At 42.4% G+C, this 22,607-nt stretch overlaps 1 protein-coding gene across 7 annotated transcripts in view; it reads right to left on the reverse strand.

Moving 5' to 3' along the window:
* MBNL2 (muscleblind like splicing regulator 2) overlaps positions 1–13,956 on the reverse strand; it is a 144,256-nt gene extending 130,300 nt beyond the window's left edge. For 6 of the 7 annotated variants that reach the window (XM_019529736.1, XM_019529733.1, XM_019529737.1 and 3 more), the window contains exon 1: positions 12,832–13,051. The gene's annotated coding sequence lies outside the window, so the exon portion shown is untranslated. Of the gene's footprint in view, positions 1–12,831; positions 13,052–13,897 lie in introns of those variants that run through there. The other variant, XM_019529731.1, reaches the window with a different exon arrangement.
* Between the last annotated feature and the right edge of the window lie 8,651 nt (positions 13,957–22,607).

Genomic DNA, 22,607 nt, shown 5'->3' on the forward strand with positions numbered 1-22,607 from the left:
GGTGGGGGGGGGAGAGAGCATGTCAGGAAGATAGGGAGTAACTCTCCCTTGCCCCACTGTAACTTTTCCACTGTAACATCAGCCATTTCCTGATTTTGTGCCTCTCCTCACTATTTAGCATTCTGTTAATAATTTTTAAGAAAAAGTTGGTTTTACAGTCAATACATTGAGCTTTTTCACTTAAATTATGCTTCCAATCTGGTTGAGGCAATTTTCACTATAAACCTCTGCAGATAATGTTTAGTCATTCCTGCCAGACACCACTCATTACCAGGCTTCCCTCAGATCCACATATTTTGACCTGAACAAACTGCACCAACTAACAGGCATTAAAAAAAATCCCAAGGTATGGTATCCATAGATTAAGAGGGTCCACTCAAATAAGTTACAGAAGCTAATCACTCTGCTATGTAATACAAATCTGTTATTTTTTCAGAAATGCTGATTTATTTCTAGACAACCACGCTGAATGGCTCTTAATTTTTAACATGAGGATTTGGCAACCTATAACCAACAAGCCAAATCCAGCCCACAGAGCTTTGGTTCTGGCCTACAGAACCATAGCTTCAGTGGTTTTTGGTGGAAGGGCAGCGCTCACAGACCCTCTTGAGCCACAGCTGGGCACCCAGTGTTTCAGTGGTCTGGGACCTCTTCTGGCACTGTGGTGCAGTCAGGCGACACAAGCTATGGCAGAGGTGGGCCTTTGATGTGCCGTGCCACAGCTGAGAAACAGGAAGGAGCCATGATGGCCAAGTCTTAATGCCTCACTTTTTGCCTGAGCTGGATTGTTCTACTGTCCAACCCCACCAGAAAATGTTATCAATCCCTATTCAACACCGCTGAGTGCACAGGAGTAGAACATCTCCCAAAAGAAAACCCCCAAATGAGGTTTTTTCCAGCGAGAGCACGAAACTACTACAACAAGTTTATGCTGACTCCTCATTCAGCCTTCAGTGTGGCATGTTTCCCAAGATGGGAAGAGGCATGGCCAGAATACATTATGCTCTGAGCACTGTTACTCAGTATGATGGTGTCTATGGAGCTGCTGCAAGATCACACAATTTACAGCAACCAAAGCCACCCTTCTACTGCCCTGTACTCCAACTCTGTGCAGTGCCTAGAGATGGTGCAACAAAGAATGCCTTAAAATGTTTATTTGCATCTCAACTGATATTCCCTACCTCTGACAGTAAGGGGGATGTCTGGGTTAAATTGTGAACTTTATTTTAAATTGTGACATCCATATTTGACTACAGAACAAACTCAAGTCTAACCCTTGGATCTGGCACAGTCAAGTCAGGAAAGGTCTTTGACACCTTGTTTGAGGACCACTTTGGAAAACACATCAAGATAACAATGTATTGGCAATAACACATTACATGAACGCCACACAGAAACCCAGAAAGGAAAGCATGTCACTAGAATGCATGGTAAAAGGTACAGAGATATATTCTGAGAGTTGTTCTCTGTCAACAGACCTGCTCATTGCCATACACCAGAACACCAGGCTGCTGAGACAGAACTCAAGAGAAAGATTTCTGCCTGACCTAAACTGCTGACAATCTCTCAGACCTGTAAGAGGGAAGAACAGATTAGGGAAAGGTACATTTCAGGACTTCTGTTATTTTGTAAAAAAAAACCTTGTAATTCTCTAATGCTTCTTAAAAGCAAAGCCCTTGGTTTTCCTACAGATTTTTTTTTTCCTCAAAGGTGTTAAATTGGAAACCTGCACATCCACAGCCTACATGGACCTATCAGGTGTCATCTCTGGAGTTCAGAAGGAATGAGAAAAGTTTTAAGCTTTTCTTGCAACGTGCAGCTTTTTCTTGGCTAAATGAATAGCCTTGAAAGATGTCCTTAAGAGTGAGAAATGAATCTGTTCTTTAGAAGAGCTTGACTGTGGAGGTCTGTGTCCAAAGGAAAGGCTCAGACAAGGGACCTGAGCCTCTGAAGGTACTCCAAAGAGCCAGACCTAGGAAAAGGCCTCTCAACCAGCTGTGCCTAGAAACATATAGGATCAGACAACAGGATTCCCTTACAACAAATTGCAACCTTTCAGGAAAGGTGGGAATGCTTCTTTCTTGCTTTAGGTTATAAGAAAGCATTTTTGCTGAAATTAGAAAGAATAAATTCAATAAATTCCCCAGGCACATATTCAGCTTCCTTTTAACATACAAATCAAGAGCATAAGGATAGATCCACAAGGGAATTCAGGCATAACTACCATCAGTGTCACCATACCTGACTTTGAGGTGCCTGCCCCTGGGGTGAAATTCACAGCTCAAAGAAAGGCACCCAAGTTCTCTATGCTAGTAGCATTAGCAACTCCACCTCCTAGTAGCCTGTGGAATTTCAGTTTGATTCTGAATTTCTTCACAGGCAATCCTATTATATATAAACATTTTGAATGCACAGTCAGTCCAATATTTAAATGCCAAATATGCCAAGAGGGTGGCACAATTTCTCACTCTTAAGGACATCTTTCAAGGCTATTCATTTAGCCAAGAAAAAGCTGCACGTTGCAAGAAAAGCTTAAAACCTCAGAAGCAGGGTCTCAGGTATCCGACAAAGCATCAAGGAAACATATGCTGCTTGAGATAAAGCAGCTTCTCATTTAGCTTTCATTCCATGGACAGCCAACTAGCTGGAGCTCAGAATCAGAGCAGTTCCCCTCAAAAACCTGTGCAAGATGGAGATTTTGATGTGGTTATAAATGCTGTTTCATTCTCTGCTACAACTAGTCAGATATTTCTGTTGTTGAAAATTGTGTTTCAGACGATCCTGGATTCAGTAAACTTCTGCAGGAACCAAGGCTGGGCCCTGAGGCAAATCTAGCAAGATTCCTCTGGGGTCTGCCCTGGAATTGAGGACTATGGATCTTGAGTGGCATCAGGCCCTCGGCAGATGCACCTGGTCAGTCACAGCCCAGTGAGAAACACTGAGATTCCCCTTTCAACTTTTCAGTGAAATCAACAAGAATGTCTGTTTCATGTCTGGCATTCTCTGAGAAACTGACAAAAACCATTTCAGGAACTTCTGGAAAGTCAAAAAAATAACAGGTTTCAGCCCAATGCTGACTATAGCCCAATTTACAGAACACATTGCGTCTTTTTATAATGGAAACTCTACAGCACACATCTTGTTTTCTCCCATTTTACGATAAAGATCCTTTGCTGTAATGCAGAATATTGCAACAGAACTTCACAGTTGCTTGACCTAAATAAGAAGGCCCTGGAGATAGGGTCACTTCTTACCTGTTAATTTGATACAGCTCTTCTATGGCACCCTTCTTTTGTTCTGTTGACAGTTTGGGCAGTTCAGAAATTCTCCTTTCTAGGCCTCCCCCCCCATTTAATTTTTTTAAGAGTGTATTTTGTATGTATAAAATGTTACAGATTCACAGTGGGGTACTTCGGAGTTTGCAGTATTGAACCCTAAACTGCTTATCAATTTATAGTACAGATGTTAGAGTAAATCAAATTTATTTTGCTGTCTTCATCTCCTAGAAGGGAAACTATACCCCATTTGCCTCAGATGGTAAAAGCTACTTGGCAGAACCTAAATTAGACAGCGTATTTCCCCCTCAGATTTTGGAACCAAAAAAAGCATTCTGTATATATAATTTAAATGTACAAAGTCTTCCATTTTATTTTTGTTAAAGTATTTAAGAAAGAATGGAGAGACACAGAAACTAAAGTGTTATATACTATTAAAGAAGGAATAACTTGGTCAATGCTTGGTTTAACAGTTCATATGCTCTTGCATTCAGTCATGTCAACAAATTTTCAATTATTTAACATTAAAAAAAATCCCTGCCAGCATAACTTTGTTTTAAATATCATTAAATTAAAATCAATTAATAAAACACCCTTTTCCCTTAAAATTCTTTTTATACTGTTAGAACACTACGCTTAAATCAAAATTCAGAGTTCCTGCTCTGAAGGAAATGCCAAAATTTTGATATGTCCATTCATTCTAGATTAAAATTTCAGAGGAAGTTAATTTTATCAATATTATAAGCAGTTAATTTTGATGTAGTCAAATCACTTTATTTTAACTTTCATATCAGAAGTTATGATAAGGCTTTTATATTGTACTATATCTGAAACTATGAAGTTGAAATTAAGGGCTTCCATCTTAAGCTGCAAATAGATGTTGCATTTATCTCTGGATAATTCATTTTATCTTGAGACAAAGTGCAAGCATACCGAAGTCCACATTTTTTATCCTATGATAAATCCTAAAACAGTTTTGGAGGTAAAAAGGTGGTAACAGTTTATCCTGGCATATTTCAAAGTACATCTGCACAGTTAACCTAGGATAACATCACTGAAACAACAGCAGAAAAACGGCACTGAATTCAGCCAGTCACTAAACCCTGATTAGAACATTATTAATATTTGAATGTAATGGAAAAAACTTTTTTCTCCCACTCCTACAACTCTCAGTCTCTAGAAATGCAAAAGGCTGTTTCGGAAGCCATTATTTTTTATCTTAATCCTTTATAAAAGAGGATGGTAGCAACCAGGCTATCAACTGATGGAAGCTGGACAGCATTGATTATTTGGAAAACTAAAAAAGCATTTACTCTCAAAAAAGGGCAGATAAATAGGTTATTGTGGTATTCCAGTTTTCTGGACTCTTCTGGAGTTAAAGCTTAAAGAAAGAGAATTTTTCTATCCTTACAAATTTAAAATGGGACCCAAAAGTCAAGGTCTATTCTTTCTGGCTCATAAATCCCCAACAGGAATGAGAATTGTCAGTCAGAATTTAGTAAACAATTCTGGTAGTGCACTAAGCAGAATATAATTCAGCCATCTGGCCTATAACACACCTAGCAGAGCAAGAAATAACAAACTTTATTTTTGTCAGAAGACTAGACATACATGCATGCCACATTGAACAGATCTACTCTATGATCTCTAAGGTGGTCCTATTTTTATGTTAATTATTTTCATTATCCAGAGAGGCCATGTGAGGGACACAAAGCACTGCATGTTTCTTTTGCTGTGAATGATTAGTACGATTACTTCTTGGTACTCCCAAAACCAGAGAGAATAGGATTACCAAAATGGGAAATTTTACCAAAGTTCGTCATGCAGATGAATGTACAGCACTACTACCAGGCCACTGAACCAAGCCACTTTAAAAAAATAAAATGTTTCTCTTGATAAAAGACATTTCCTGTTGATCCCCATTGGATAGTGTTGGCAGATATCTATGTATTCCAGTTTAACAAATCTGCTATGTAATTTTACTGCAGTGTTGCTAACTCTCACCATTTTATAACAAGTCTCATGATGAAGGATGCTTTTCATCAAATCTCAGTACCTGCAGTCATAGTTACCCAATCACATATGCTTTCATTTAGAAAAAAAAAAAGTCTGTAGTCTTCACGGCTGCACAGGAAAGCTGGAAAACATGGGCCCTAAAAGCTTAACATTCCAAAGGCAAATTATTTCCTAAGATTACTGTTTTTGAAATTTCTGTTTTGGGGGAGGTCTTTGAAAATGCCTGGGTGACTGTACAGGGGGCGTGGATCTGAACACAGAGAAAGTAACTAAAAGGTATCTTCTCCTTCCCTCTTCATCACTCTGATCCTGGTATTTCCACATAAACTGCCCTTTGGCACGCCTGAGTAGCATGTGGCCACAGCACAAAGCCTTAGCATGCCTGAGGCCCCAGACTACACCAAAGCCTGATGATGACAGTCTTTAAAAAAAAAAGAAAAGAAGAAATCAATATTTAAAGGTCTGTTACTACTGAAAGGTATCGTGTCATAATGTATTTTCCCCTTCACTGTTTCTTGGGATCTGCATCCCAAGACAGATTGTGTAGCTCTTTGGAAAGCAGAATTAATTCTAAGATTTGTATTTCTGTCCTCATATTGGACACTTCCTTCCCTTCCTCCCTAGGCCCCTGCTTTTACTTATGTTCTGCCACCACCCAGGATATTCAAGAGGTAGAGGGGGCAGGAGGTGGTCAACATAATCTCATGCATCTTAAGGCAGGCTTCAACCACTGCTACTTAGTATAAAACAGTGGATAGCAGTGTTTTCCAGTTGCAGGCCAGAACCATGCAAATTGTGTCCAAGGCAGACCAGTGTTAGGACCTGGCTACCACAGCCATCACCTGCTTCTCCCTGCCTACTGGTCATCTATGGTATGGCATAAGAGAAGCCCCACTGCCAAATGCTGCTGAAACCCCAACTCTGCAGGCTAGACCAATGGCAGTACAGGCCAGATCCATCCCATGCACCACAGGTTGCGCACCCTCAGTCTAAAAGGCCGATTAGAAGTGATCATTTCCACAAGCTGCTCTTCACAGGCATCTTCCCTTGTCAAGATAAAGGCTGTCTCTCCCTACCAATTTAAGATTGTTTGTGCCCGGCATCAAGCTGCCTGCTTGTCTTGTTGGTGGTGTTTCCGCTTCAAAGAGCTGCAACTGTGGACTCTGAAGCCTTTGAAAGTGATGTGCCTTCACTGCAGTCAAACTAATGAGCATTAAATGAGGGCATTTTTTTAAATGCTGGCTCCTAGACCACACAGTACAACCCCTTTCAAAGACTTCCCTTCTCTACAGAGAACTCAACTGCAACAGCCATGAAAGTCTTCTATAAAAAACTATGGCAGTAAAATGAACAGGTTCAAAGAATCCCAGAAAGTGCCCAATTGTAGCAAAGGGAACCAAAAGGCACAAAAAGGATTACACATGAACTCAAAAACTTTATAATTTGATGTAATACAGTTTTGGGACAGCAGTACACACTACAGTTAGAATGCAACCCCATGCATGTCCAGGATGTCAGCGATTATGAGAGCAGCACTGCGATCTGTAGTACAGCCAGGCACACACGCAAATGCATGTACACACACACTTCCTACCCATCCCTGCAAAGGCCTCTAGAAGGACACTGGCCTACAAAAGAAGCATGACTATTATTAAATCACAAGTAGTATTGCAATTCTGTACACTGCTGGCTTGAATCCAAAGAGCTTCTCCTTTGTTTTACTTCAGGCAATGGCGTATCAATGTCATGCTCCCTTCACTCCCAGTTGGATAAATTTGAGGTTACTGGGCAGAGGTCTCACTCTGATGGCTGAAGACTGTGGTGGATGTCCCAATGTTCATGCATGAGATGGGGGCTAGGGCAAGGCTAGGAACAGCAGGACATTAGTTTCATGGCAGTTGTTAGCATTGCACTTGTTCAGCAACAAGTAAAAGTATTACAGAAATCCCATGATAATTTTCTCAACTTGTTGAAAAATAACACACAAAGCAGTACTGAATCCTCGGGCTCATTACAAGAATGCATATGCACGCTTCAGTTAAAGATGAGTCATGGCTGTTTGCATACAAACCATAGCAAGTATGGTGTTCAAATATTTAGATCTGATAATAATCCTGTAACCTGTTTAAGCGGCCTGACACTAGGAAAAGTGTGTAGGGGGGGGGAAGGAGAAGAAGGAGAACTAAATTTAGGCCTCTGTTTCCCATTTTGACTCTTCACATAGCACTTACTGCAGGAGCTGCAGTATTTTTGCCACTTCATCATTAACAGTGCTTTAATATAAGGTAGAAGCTTTAAATCAGAAGACAAATAAAACCCACTCTGGAAAGCACGTTCTGAGTTTTTAATACTAAAAGTAGAAGTTTGTCACTTAGGCTCTCTACACCTGACATTGACACTGAACTGCAAAGTCCAGAACATGGTCCACAGCACATGCAAGAGATAAAGTGATGACAGTATCCAGAAATTGAAGGGGGTGAAAAAGAACTGTGGCTCTGTTGACATGTAAAGCAATAACTTAAGAATCAAGTACACAAAACTTTCAAGCCCTCCAGAATTTTACAGAGGAGGTATTTTGTCCAGATGGTGGGAGATACTGGAGAAAATAAAATGCATTCTTAGCTGCCTCTGGATATTAAGAATGATCCTATATACTTCACATTAAAAGTTGCTACCAGAAGCGACAAAAAATAAAAGCCATCATTCTTACTGAATCCTGAGTGATGGCAGGAATTTTAGCTGCATCCTCTAAAATTTTAAAGAGAAAAAATAATTTTTTTTGTGAAAGGAATCCCACATATCAAAACAGAATAGTAGTGACTGCAGCATCGCAGGTTTTATTAACACATGAGCCTCTGCATCCATCTTGTCCCCATATATGATCTAAGTAATAACAACTAGACTTTTCTGTTGTCATAAAAAGCATTTTCCTCGAAAAATTCTGAATATTATCGATGAAAAAGAAAACAAATGGAAATTCTGATATGGAACCATATCTTAATCTTTTTGTGCAGGAGCTCCTGTTTTCTTTCCTACTGACCTTAAAAAAACACAGCTTGCTTCCTTAAATTTCTTATGATACTCATTCTTTCTTCCTTACTGACTGATGCTAATCATCTTGGATGCTTCCTTTATTCTTCTATAATGTAAACCAAAATTATTAAACTCATTCACCCCCACTCCCCAGTAGGCCAAATACAGACCAAAGGACTCCTCCTGGACTGGATCTGAACTGAGCAATAGAAGGGTAAATGTTCATGGGTACCTGAGCTGCTGTATCAGCTCGGGTAGTCACTAAGGCTAATGCAGTCATCGTTTACGTTGTTGCTGAAAAAATGAATTCCTAGTGGGGTCTGTAACATGGAATTAAGCAGTAGGAGCTGCCCCTTCACGAATGCCATGAACCAGATGACACAGCTCCATGGGCTGTGTTTGACATCCATCTGATGAAGTGAATCTGGGTTCACGAAAGTTTATTCTCCCTTCTCCCTCTCTTAGTTATTCAGTAAAGGTGTATATCTACCCTGTCTTCATCCCCAATATAGACAATAAGACTAGGATGCACGTCTATTGGCATTTAGCTAGTTTGTATCTTGCAGTGTCATTTATATCTACTTCAGTGCATCAAACAGAAGAAATACTGGCCATATCTGAAATTAACAACTAGCTTGTACAAGGATTGGAGTTCAGCTGTCCCTTATAACACAAGACAACATCACAAACACTCCAGACCTCATAAAATGTGTAAGAAACCAGACCCAAATCTCCAGGAAGAAAGAAAGTCTAATTTGTGAAAAAGTATCATGCTAATTTCTGCAGCACACTGGAAGTTCTGCAGCAGCTTTAATATTAAAAAATAAAATGTTTTATCTGAACTGGGCATGAACCTTATTGTTAAAGTAGGTCTTGGGTCAGTACTTTCATTTTTAAATTTATTCTCATTTTAGGAATGTTTTTCATCATTTACCATTCCAAAGTTTTTATTTTTCAGTGCGCCACAAAATTTTTCATTGACAGCACAGAACTGCACTACAGATCAGGGACAGGCAATTATTTTGGGTGGAGGGCTGCTTACTGAGTTTTGGGAAGCCATCAAGGGCCACATGACAGGCAGCCAGGGGTGGATATCATTTTCTACATTTTTAGGGGTTCCATGGGCCGGATAGAATGGCCTGGTGGGCCACATCCAGCCCGCAGGATACATTTTGCCCACCCCTGCTATAGATGCTTGCAGAAGGATAGATGGAGGTTTTAACAGCCAGGTTGGAGTTATCTCACCCTTTTGCAAAAGCAAGAAAGGGGTGAAGGCACTGCTGGACTCTGGATGGAAGATGTCTCTCCACCCTTTGAAAGTGGGTTGTGGGGGGAGGGGGTCATGAAAAGTTCATTTATTTTTAAAAGGGGTCCTTGAAATTCTTGTATCAATAACCAGATATCCAATAACCCAGAGCTGTCACTCCATCCAGTAATAATTAATCAGCAGATTAGTTTAATGTTTACTAAAATGATCAATAATAAAATAGTTAATACTGCTGACATTTAAATCAGGTTTCAGAGTTGGCACCCTGAGTGACAGCTATCTATTTCACTCTCATCTTTATTTCAGTCTGTTTGCAGATAAGTCATGCCAACTGAAACATTATCTTTATAACCATAAGGACCAAGGGAAAGGGAAAAAAAGGGAAATTTAGGTTCTGCCATCAAATTCTGAGGCAAGAGGTAGATTTGTCCACAAATCTGGTAATGAACTGTGCGTCTCCCACCATGACATTCTTAAAAAAATAAACAAACACTGGTCTTTAAAAACAGTATGAATCTTTCTTGTTCTTGTAGGAAAAAAAAGGCGACCCTGAACTCCAAACACCAGAAAGAGGAAATGATTTCAAAAATGTATTATTTGAATTTTAAATTTATTCAACATCTAGATAATCTCAGAAATTAAATCTATATTTGTGTTTAATTTATTTTGCCTTGAAGAGGCAAAATAAAATGTCCCACAAATCTATAGCAACATGGAAGTGAAACCTTCCACAATTAACCTGGGATTCAGTTTGAATTATTCCTAAAATATTCTGGAGCTAGAGATAATCCATTTAGAGATGTGATGGGATACAGCCTCATGTACCTAAAATGCATAACTGTATTAACAGCACCTTTTTTGTTAGTTACTTTCATTTACACAAAAAGAAGTGTATTCTAAAATCTTTTGATAGTAAATAAAAAAAAAATCTCCATCAGTATACCACCACAGGCCAAGGTTAATCCCACCAGGAACTAGCATTTTACAGAATCAAAGAACCTGATTAAAAATGGTCCCATCATAGTCAAGGTATAAAAAGAGACTAATTATTATTTCTAAAGGGCCAGATTTCAGCATTTTTACACATACATCAGTATGCAACAGTACATGTTACTCCACAAGTAATCCTCCACTGACATCCTTGGAGAGAAAAATGTATCAGAATCCAGTTCAAGATAAATTTAATACCAAGATACATTATTTGACATGTTTTTAAAATTCCTCCATACTTTACTTCTGCTTTACTTCATTCCCTTTGTGTTTTTGATTCTGCATTAACTTCTAAAGGAAAATTCATTCTTTTGCAATATCTTTAGTTAGCATAACTTTGTAAAATAAGAAAAAGAATGGTAATTATATGCAGTTCCATGTAAATTATTTTAAAATCACAAAATAAAACCTATAGTTGGAAGATAGTAAGGTCTGTGAATGTCGGGGGGGGGGGAAGGTTGTCTGCAAGCTCAGTATGAAAAATCCTATTTGTGAGGCTTAAATTGTGTTAGATTATATTTTGCTGGTTGGAAAAGATGGAGCTATTTATATCTTGTCTCATAAATCATTTTCTTCTTTAAGTGGCATACTGTTAGAATAACTTGGATAAGTTTAGCATTTAAAAATTACAGGTTTAGAAGAAATGGCATGCCAAAATTATAGCTCCTGCTGCTTTATAAGGTTTTTTTTTTACTTGTGCCAAACCTGAAAAAAGGACAGAGTGAATCAGGAGTTGGGAGATGACATCAGAAGTTTTGAGCTAGTGTCCTGTACTTCTCCTTGAAGACAAATTAGTGAGTCTAGAAGAATCTATTTAATGATGCATTTTTCTAAACAATAGTTTAAACTCATATTAGGAAAATTATTTAAAATGTCTGCTTAAAATTACACTGTTACTAAGTGTAAAATAAGCGCAAGAACGCTCTTATTTTTCTTCTTTAAAACACTAATTATGTAGTTCCTCAAGTTACACATTGATTTTTCTACTATCCAGTTAATGATGCTTTGCATACCAATGCATAGATGGATACTAGAGGAAAGAGATATTTATTGCTTTTCCTAACACTAGAATTAGTTTTCGCTTGCCCTCCTAAAAATATACTACACCTTGGATGTGTATAATACTGTTAAAGACAGTAGATTCATTCCTGTAGTAATTATGGATTTGACCCTGGGAAGTACTGAGCACCATTAAAGTCAATGGAAGTTGAAAAAGCTAAGCACCTCACAGGATTAGACATGGTGTACATACCCTTATTGAAATGCTCTGGTGAAGTTTACTTTAGATCCTTGCTTTCAAGGGCTCACAGTCAGGTATGAACTCCCCATTCCTTGCAAAATTTAACAGAATTCTGTCCCAAATAAATCCTTTTTCCTTCTTGTTGCCAACACCATTTAACATAAATCTCCATTGCTTCCTGCTGCTAGTTCTCAGCCAAGAAAGTTGATATGGTTCAGCACAGTGAAAACACTGCTTTAAAAGCTAGGCTGCTCATTAAATTATTCTGCTGGCTGTGTGTTCTCATTAAAAATGCATAAAGAGCAGATAATTGCAGTATTATAAACCTTGCTTTCCCTGTTTTTATTTAAAGGTTTTACTTTTGAGCATAAAACAAAGACCTGGAAATGGCAAGGAAAACATTTTACTAAACTACAATATCAAAACTCTTTAGTGGCTTGCCTTTAAGAACACAGGGAAGTATTGTGTATTCAAAAAATACCTATACTCCTTACAAGCTGCAGTGGAATGAGGTGTCATAATTTCATTGAAACCCTGCTTCCAATCTAAAAAATATAGCATCATATTTTTAATTCAGATATTATATTGGCAGTTATTTAACATAGAATTGGACATTGTTTAGCTTAATCATCAAACACGTCTGCTGTAAACTTTATTGATTTTAAGTTAACTGATTGTCTGTATTATATCTAATAAATGTTATCAAATGAGAACCCAGCTAAGAATCCAGTTAAGCTAACAGTACTTTTGAAATATAATGACCTATTTTTAATTTTAAATGTTTTATTTTGAATAACACATACATATACTCATGTTCTGTTTCAGAAAAGAACTATTTCCATTTTTAATTCACTCAAAAAATAAAATCATGATAAAATTCATGTCTCCCTCCAGGAGGTAATATGCATTGGAAAACCTTGTTTCCCTGACTCCCCCAGCCAACACATATGGTATGCAGCATACTGCAGCAAACTCTTTAAACATTCAATATAAGACAATGATCCTCCTACCTTGTTTAGCTCCGTCTATTTGACATATTTACAATGTAAACGGAAACATCCGCTATAATCAAACGACCACATCTTCTCCATTGCTTCATTATAAGGTGCTATTTTCACATAAAATAACTACTGCTCTTTATTTTTTGTGCTCTGAAAGCCTTATGCCTTATCTGGGGATTTTTCCTCAGATGATGAAGCAGAGGCAGCCTGAACTCTGTTGCTGAAAGACTGCAACCTTTCCTTCTAACAAATCCCTCCCAACATATGGTAACCAATCACATACAAGTTCGTCAGTTCCACTGGTCTTAAACTGGTTGTAGTAGGATGATTGACAAGGCAACACAGCACTTCTAATGTGTAAAAACAATGCATCCATACTGATGAACAAGGAATTTCCCTCACCCAGGAAAACAGTTTTACTGGGGAGGTGAAGTGACACAATCATGAAATAGCTGATATGCAACAGAAATAATGCCAGTACACATCCAGTCAATATTTGCCTGCAGTACGATTTTTAAGAGCTTCTGTTAGCTGCAAATACATGTTGCAGTAAATAAAATAAAATTCATGAGTAAAGCTCTGTGTTGTGCTACTGAGATTAAATCATGAACTATAATCCAAATTAATACATCCTTCAAGATTATTTAAAGTACAACTGAAGCACACCTATGTGAACTCAAACATAAATATGTTTATATGTAACTGCTGCAAACATAATCATTTAGGGTTGGAAGTAATTGTAGTATATATGTGCTGCATCTTTCACAAGGTTTTCTGAACTACTGTAGCCTGCAGTTCTGGAACACTTTACAGTGGAAAAAAAAAACAACTACCAAAACTGCAGTTAGTATATTATCTTTTCAATATATACCTGGCAGACAGAGTTGTAGCCAAACTATGTTCACTTTGATTAACATATAACTGTTGCTCTTTCATAGCCAGGTGTAAGCACAAATACTACTTACGAGGTGGCAAATCTCATTTTAAATCAGATTTATAGCACCTTGATTATGACCAAATGTACTTTACACATGGGGCAGTTTATAATTTGGCACTAAACCACATATAGACTTACTCATTTTGAAGCCCAAAATCTGCAAGAACACCCTTAATGTTTTACTGCAACTGAAAAAGCAAAAGAGATAATTAATTTAAATAAGGAAAGAACAAATGAAAAAATAAACACTACTTCCAAGTCAGCAAAAAGAAGTACATAAAAATAGAAGAATTCAACAACAGTCTCACACTGTAAACAAATATATATACTTTTCAGGGGAAAAAAATGTGAAATATTTTGCATGATAGATAAGTTTAAACATATGAACAGACAAGGCAGAAACAAAGCTCTCATTCATCTCATAGTTCAAGCCCAAGGCCCCATTGTTTACAACTGACAGTTTTGCATAGTTGAAATGAAGCATTTCCTAAATTAATTCCCCTTTTACCCTACAGCAAAATCTTTCATTCAGGCTTCATCTTAATTACTGCAACTTCATTGGCTTCCCCAAAATTTATACTGCCCTGCCCATAGTCCAAACAGCACCCTTTCCATGCATAGCTTTTTTAACAATCTTTGCCAATCAAGCAATCACATCACACATTCTCTTTGTGTCCCTACACTGGCTCTCTCCCCTCTACTACATCAAATTCATGCCATCATCAACAGCTTTTTGGCTGTTGCATAACTCTGCCTTCTTCCCTTCCTTAGCCACCTTTGTCTCCTTTCTGGATCATCCTTCTCCATTCTGCTATATTCCCTTTTGTTACAAAAAACTAACAGATTGGCTTATTCTTTCAATTTTGGGGAGTCACCAAAGACAGTCTTCAAGCAGAGCTGGTAGTGCCACTTAACAGAGACTCCCAAGGTGATTCCTACTTGTGTATTTGGACTCGTATAATTTTGTCAAACTTTAACCATTAGGACTAAAAATTCCCAGGCTGAAACTCTGCTTTAAAATAATTTTTAAAAAGCATATGTAAAGCAGTTCTCCTGTTTTTAAGACTGAGGTTAGAGGGAAACAGTTGTTGATATCCCATGCTTATAAATGGATTCTTTGTAGAGCTCTAACACCATGATTTCTTTGAAGCATGCTAGTAAATCTGGCCAGGAAACTGGCCTTTATGCAAGAAATGTATTTTCTGATACTCCTGTGATATCTGCATTTTGGCCACAATATTAAAAAAAACTTTGAAAAATTCAGTTTGTATATAGTAAATATTGGTTAAAGGTTTTCAGTTAAAGTCTCCATGGATTTCATCCACAATGAGCGTCTCCTCAAAGCCCCTACATGGAACTGCGTACATGAGTCAACCCCAGAGAAACTGAGTTTATTTTAGCCTAAGGATACAGGTGCTCAGCAAGACACTCTGCATCACTATGCTAGATGTCAGTAGCTAGGCCCCAGATCTGGGAGAGAGGGAGCATGGCCAGGCCAACTGGCACAGAGTGGAAGCCCCTGGCTGGGGAGGGCAAGTGCCACAGACACTCCTCCTTCCTCCAGCCTACATAGGGGCCAGACTCACTCCACCACCACCTGCATGAGCCAGAGGCACTGCAGTCACAGCGCTCCGGCCCAGGTGGGAAAGAGACCCCCTGCAGCCCCTTACCTTCCTCCCACTGCCCACAGCATAGCCTAGACCACAGCCAAGCTTGGCTTAATGTTGCTGCTGTAGACCACTGCACTGGTCCTCCCTGCCATGCCCCAGCCCCAGCTGATGACACGGAGGAGCATGCGGTGCTGCAGCCACTGCCTGTGCTTCCACTACATGTGGTGCACCTCATGTACCTTGTGCTGGAGGCCATCCCCCACTGTGTCCCTGCAGACTACCACCCAGTGAGTCTGCAAGGGGCTGGGCAGGATGAGAGACAGCTGGGGGGCTGCGGGTCAGAAGTGAGGAGCACCGACAGGGCCAGTAGGCTGCAGGTTGGGAGTGAGGGGCACGAGGGGGTGGGAGACTGTGGGTTGAGAGTGAGAGGCACCAGCAGAGCTAGGGCTGTGGCTTGAGAGAGGAGCAATGGCATGGGCAGGGGGGCTGTGGGTTGGGAGTAAAGGGCAATTGCATGGGCAGGGGCAGGGCACTGGCATATCAGGGCTGCTCAGCACCACAAAGCAAGGGGGTGGGGGAGACAGCTGCAGCTGGACCCACATCCTGGTAAGTAAAGGGGGCATAGGGAGCGCTGATTTTCCATGATCAAAAAAACCAAAATCAAATGCCAGAAATGTACAGGTATTTAGAATTTGTTTTATTATAATGACTGAGGCACTGTTAGGCTTCCAAATGGCTTTAAAATTGTAAATATATCAATAAAACATTGCATTCAATTAATACATATAGATTAATCAATCGAGATATATATCTATATAGCTACATATAGTGGTGTTTCATTTTAATCACGGAAAAACATAGATTCTGAGTTTTTTAATTGGAGTATTTGGGATTTTTATTTTTTAATCAGAGAATTTTGGATTTCCTACCAGAGAAAACCAGGATCCCTGCTAATGAATTACATGGGTGTTAATGTGATGACACATACCAGAACGTGTTCTTTCCATTTACAAAAGCATAGCAGAGTGGTACACTCTTCCAGCGAAGTGAAGAAAATTCAAGTGTCAAATACTGGGACAACAAGAGTAAGAAAAAGCCAATCTATGCCTTGAAGCACACAAAAAAGCTCTGCTGGTTCTAAGGGACACATTTTTCTAAATAATGATTGAGATAATGTAAAAACATACCTTAAGTATAGTAGAATGCCCAGGCACTGCACTAACTGGGAGTGATCCCAGTGGATTGTGAAGATGGTACAGAAGTAACTTTTAACCACTACAAATTTGGGATAGGGAACAGATTATTGATAGGGAGAAAATATTAGCCATTATGCTCTAAATATTTCCCTTTCCTACTCCTGCAGCAGTATAAAAGTTGCAAAAATCACTGCAACTGTAACTGTCCTCCATTGACAGTAAAATTTGCAGCTCATTTAGCTGTAAGTTTAGCTCATTTGTATCACTATAAAAGCATGCAGAGGTAACAGTTACAGGCTAACAACTAGTATGTACTTCCAAACTACAACTTTTGCTCTATTTTAGCCTAAGGGACTGTGGGGGGTATGTGTGTGGGATTTGTGGGAGGTGTGGGTATGTATGTCTGTGGAGGGTGCAGTCATGTGTATGAGTTGGTGTGGGAGTGTGTGGGGGGTGTGGGCAATGGTGTGTGTCAGGCTTCTGGGGGAGGTCTGTGGGGGGTGTGGGTGTGGATGTGGGAGTCTGTGGAGGGTGTGAGGTTTGTGAGTGGCTGTGGGTGAGGGGGTGGGGGCATGGAGCCCTCCGCCACATGCCCCCCCCCATGGCACACAGCCCCTGCCACCAGTAACAGCAACAGACAGTGGGCCCTTGGGGTGCTCATGGCTCAAGGCAGGCAAAGCCCCCTGGTGGCGCATGGCTTTGGCTGAGTCCCAGAAGCTGCACATGGTGGCACAGAGTTGGCCCAGCCCGCTGGCATACACACACCCATGTGCCATCAGCCAGGTGGGCCCACTGTGCCATGTGCAGCTCCGGGCACTACAGGCAGGAGCTCCCTCCCCACTCACCAGCTGTCCAGTCACATGCCATCGCACTCAGTGCCTCCACATGGTACTCCCAGCTGGAGTGCCAGGAGCCCCACAGAGATAGAGGCACAGCGCCCATCCATTCTGATGGCCACCTCCCACTGGCTTTCAGAGCTGCTCACTATTATGTACTGTAGTCAGCCACTGATGACAGAAGCTGGGGTAACAGGCAAAACATGTTATAACAAGGGGTGGGAAACCTATTGCTCATGTCACAAGCTGGATCTTGCCCACAGTGGCAGTCTGGAACAGGTGTGAATGGTAACGAATGGTTAATTTCAGGCCTGCTTTAGGGCCAAACAGCATTGATTTAGCCCACCATTGATAAAATCCTGTTGACCTCCTGTGATATAAAGAGGAGCCATATTATCCAGTTTTGACCATAAGGCCATTGAGAAAGCTATTCTTTTGAGTTTCATAAATAGTATGAGATTTCCTGATTAGGAAGGAGCTTTGAGAGAAGAAAAGCAACTGCATTCAGCAACAAGTGGCTTTAGGACATGCTGTCATTTGGCATACTATTGTATCTGCTATATATGAGCTTGTCAGAGGCATGGGTATCATTTGCATAAAATAATGGAACATTCTTGGGCAATTGGTCCAATAAAAGACAGATATCAAACATGCACATTTTTCCTATTCATTACTTTGGAATGAACAGTAGTAGAAAACATGTCAGTACTAGAATTTTCTTTCTGAAGCCTCCCAATACAACTACTGGTACAGCTCCTCTCTGCAGTAAGGGAGGGAGTACCAACAGAAACAGGACTCTGGATAGCTGCTGGCATTTTAAGCCCTGCTGTCTAAATCTACTCACCAAGCACATAATGCACAATGCAGTGGCTACCAGAATCTTGCTGCTGTAAGCTCTCCCACTGCTCCTACCTCTAGAGAAGAAGGAGTATTGACTAGGCTTACCATATGTCTGGGTTCTCCCAGACACTTTTTCTTTTTGGAATCTCCAATCTCTGTCCAATAGTTTTTTTTAAATCAGAACCAATACCCGAGATTTTGCTCCACTCCACTTGTGGGAGCAGGGGGAGGGCGATGGGAGGCAAGGGGCACCACATGCATCTCTCCACTCGCATGTGGTGGCATGCAGCCAGGCAGAGAGGTGGGAGCAGCCTCTGCAGCTGCATGCAGATAAGCCTATGGAGCTAGGGCTTGGACACTGTCCGGGAAGGGAGAAGGAGGGGGACAGGGTCTAGGTGCTGGGGCTGAGGCAGGGGGGCCGTTCTGGGGCAGCGGGAAGCTCTGTGGCCAAGCCGGCCAGGAGACTCTGTCGGGGGGGGCAGGGGCATGGCCAGGCCACCTGGTATGGCACTGGAGCCCCAGCACAGAACAGGGGGTGCCACAGGTCTCCCCTCTTCTCTCCTGCCCACATCAGGGCTGGAATTACTCTGCTGCCTCCCTGCATTAATCAGCATTGCCACGCTCCAGCCTGGTTGGGAGGGAGGTAGCTGGGGGACCCCTAAAGCAGGGCTGAGGAGAGCAGGGGGCTGAAGGTCAGGAGTGAAGGGCACTGGCAAGGTTGGGGGGCTACAGGTCAGGAGTGAGGGGCACCAGCAGGGATGGGGGCCTACAGGTTGAGACTGAGGGGCACCAGCATAGCCTGGGGGGATGAGAGACTGTGAGTTGGGAGTGAGGGGCACTGGCAGGACATGGGGGCTTTGGGTCGGGAGTGAAGTGTCCCCCCAACAAGTGTCTTCATTTTTAGAACTGGAAATATGGTAACTCTGGTATTGACAGAAAAAAATAGAAAAAAAACATTCTTAGCACTAGAAGCTCCATGGTGTGCCAGTAGGCTAAGAACAGAAGCTGGAAAAAACACTGTCAAACTTAATCTAACTTCTAAATCTGGTTTATAAATTCACTGTTAAAACTACAAGGATACTGATAACACATACAAAAACCTATTAAAAAATAAAGGTTCGGCACCTTTGCTGGGGTAAAAGGGGACTGCATTCTTAGTAATTTATCTCATCTTGGGCCCCACCTCAACAACAGGATTCCTTTGAAAGAAATGAAGTGCATATTCAATGCAGTTAACCAGCTAAAACTTAGTCCTTACATTTGGACATTGGCTCCATCTACCAAGTGTATTAACACTCTCTCATCTAATATAAAGATCATAATTGGTTGATCCAATTTTAAAAAAATACAAGAAAAATCCTTCCTGGACCATTACAGCTACTACAATATTCTAACCCTACTAAAAAAGGAGGGGGAGAGGGTTTAGTAGGCCATCTGATTTTTTGCTGAATCCATTTACATCTAAATGGATGCATACATAACTAAATCCCTAAAAAGTAAGCCCCCATAATCAGTTTAGACCCTACAGATTTAAGCAAAAGATTCAATCCACGGTGCGAGACATGCTGGTGTAAACCTGCTGTGCCCCCGTGAGCCCAGGGACCCCAGTGAGACCCCAGGACCCCCAGCCTGCCCCAGGTAAGCAGAGGCCCATGGAGGGAGGGACCTAGAGAGCTGGGAGCAGGCTAAGTGGGCCGAGGAGGGTCGCCCCCCCAGCTCCTACTTGGCCCAGCCCCCCAGGGAGCTATGCAACCAGGCATGCTCCTAGGCCTGGCGCATGAGTTAGTGTGGGAGTTTGCACAGAAGGGTGCATGGGACGGCCTGAGGCCCTGCCTGTGAGTCCCCCAGGGTAGACCACCTAGACAGAGCCCATGGTTCTGGGCTCCATGCAGACAGAGCCTCTGGCTCTAGGCTGCAGGGGTTGCCTGTCACTTTTCCAGGCTCTGGGGCCTGGGATCATGGCCACCTCCCCTTGTGAGGTCTGCTCCCTACTGGGGTCTCTGACATGCCAGCTGGAGGAGCTCCGGCTGCAGTCCAGAGACTGCGCGTCATCAGGGACTGTGAGCAGATCGACTCCTACTGCCAGGCCCTTCTCCCCCAGGAAACGGAGGGTAGACCACGGTCTCCCTCCAGGACAAGGGAGGACCCAGGGACCTCCCGTTCTGTCCAGCCACAGGGTTGGACCAAGGTGGTCACGGGCCCCAAGGCCTGCTGCACCAAGGCCCCCACTCTGCTGGAGCTTTGCAGCAGGCACGAACCTCTTGCAGCCCCAGCAGGGCCTGCTGAGCTGCCAGCTCCTGCAGGCAACACAGGCACTAGTGTAGCTACCATCCCCACTCTCCCCAAGACAAAACACAAAGTGTTCGTCATGGGAGACTCCATCCTGAGGGGGGACTGAGAGGTTAATCTGCTGCCCCGACCCCTTAGCCTGAGAAGTTTGCTGCTTCCTGGGAGCCCACATCCGAGACACTGTGGAGAAGATCCCTAAACTCCTCCAGCCTACTGACCACTATCCCATTCTCCTTATTCACGTGGGCACCAATGACCCGGCTCGGAGCGCTCCCAGCTGGGTCATGAGCTGCTACAGAGATTTGGGAGTGGGGCTTAAGGGTCTAGGGGTGCAGGTGGTGTTTTTGTCAATCCTCCCTGTCTCAGGGCTGAGGAGGGAGAGGAGGATCCAGGTAGTCAACCAAAGACTGAGGCACTGGTGTCATCGGGAAGGCTTTGGCTTTCATGGCCACAGTCCCCTCTTTGGTGAGAGAGGCAGAGAGCTGCTGGGAAGGGATGGCCTCTACCTCTCTCCGCTGGGGAGGAGGCTCTTCTCAGCCAGACTGGCTGACCTGCTCCACCGAGCTTTAAACTAAGCCCGTCGGGGAATGGGGGGACTTCTGCTACTGCTGGTCTGCTAAGCAATCCTTGCAAAGCCAGCAGGTCAAGGCATTTAAGGGATCCCACCCTGGAACAATCTGTAGGCAAGGCAAGGGCCCCCAAAGGAACACTTGTGTGCCTATACACAAATGCCAGGAGCTTGGGGAATAGACTGGAGGAACTTGTCCTCCTGCTAAACACAAATAACTATGATGTCATAGGGATAACGGAGACCTGGTAGGCCTCTACCCATGACTCGACCACAGGTATAGACAGCTATACCCTGTACAGAAGGGATCAAGTAGACAAAAGGGGTAGGGGTGTACCTCTCTACGTTAAGGAAAGCTTCGTGTCCCTGCAAGTTGACACTGGCACCCACAGTGAGCAACTTGAGATCCTCTGGGTTAAAATCCGTGGGGAACACAGCACAGGGGATACTATGGTGGGAGTCTACTACAGACTCCCTACCCAGGGTCAAGACCTTGACCAGGAGTTTGCCAGGAAATTAGCTGAGGCCGCGCACTCCCAGTGCACTGTCGTCATGGGAGACCTTAACTACCCAGACATCATCTTATGGGAGGAGGGCTCAGCCAAATCCGAGCTGTCGCAAAACTTTCTCTTGTGCTTGGATGACCTCTATCTGATACAGGAAGTCTACCGGCCGATGAGAGGTAAGGCGCTGCTCGACCTCATACTGGCAACTGGGGACAACCTAATCAGTTACCTAATGATCAAAGGGAAGCTGGGTGACAGTGACCATGAGGTGATAACCTTCACCATCTGCTGTAAAGCTGGCAAGTCAGTCAGTAACACAGAAGTCCTTGACTTCAGGAAAGCTGACTTTGACAAGCTAAGGAGGCTTGTCATAACCCAAAGGGGAGGGGAGTTCAGGATGGGTGGCTGCTCCTCAAGGAAGCAATCCCGGACGCGCAAGCAAAGTCCATCCCATCTCAAAGGAAAGGCAGCAAAAGGGCACAGCAGCCCCCTCGGCTCTCCAGGAAACTGGCGGACCTCCTGCATCTTAAAAGGAAGACTTACAAAGGATAGAGGATTGGAACCATCACCAAGGAGAAATACTCTGCTCTGGTCCAGACCTGCAGAAAGCAAACCAGGAAAGCCAAGGCTGTGATGGAACTCCAGCTAGCTACAAATATCAAGGATAATAAAACGTCCTTTTTTAAATATGTGGGGAGCCGGAGGAAAAGCAAAGGCAACATTGGACCCCTGCTAAACCAGAAGGGACAACTGACAACCGATGCCCGTGAAAAAGCAAACTTGCTTAATGGGTACTTTGCATCAGTTTTTCACCAGTCCCATGGACACCCCTGCCCACTGTGATCAGGGAGGCCCAGGTGAGGGAGATTCCTTGCCCTCCATCTAAGCTGACTTCATGAAGGAACACCTTGACAAAATGGGCACCTTCAAGTCAGCCGGCCCTGATGGTTTACACCCAAGGGTACTTAAGGAGCTGACAAGCATCATAGCTCAGCCCCTGGCA

This window comes from Crocodylus porosus, unplaced genomic scaffold (genome assembly GCF_001723895.1).
Source record: "Crocodylus porosus isolate Cpor-Errol unplaced genomic scaffold, CroPor_comp1, whole genome shotgun sequence".
NCBI lineage: Eukaryota > Metazoa > Chordata > Crocodylia > Crocodylidae > Crocodylus > Crocodylus porosus.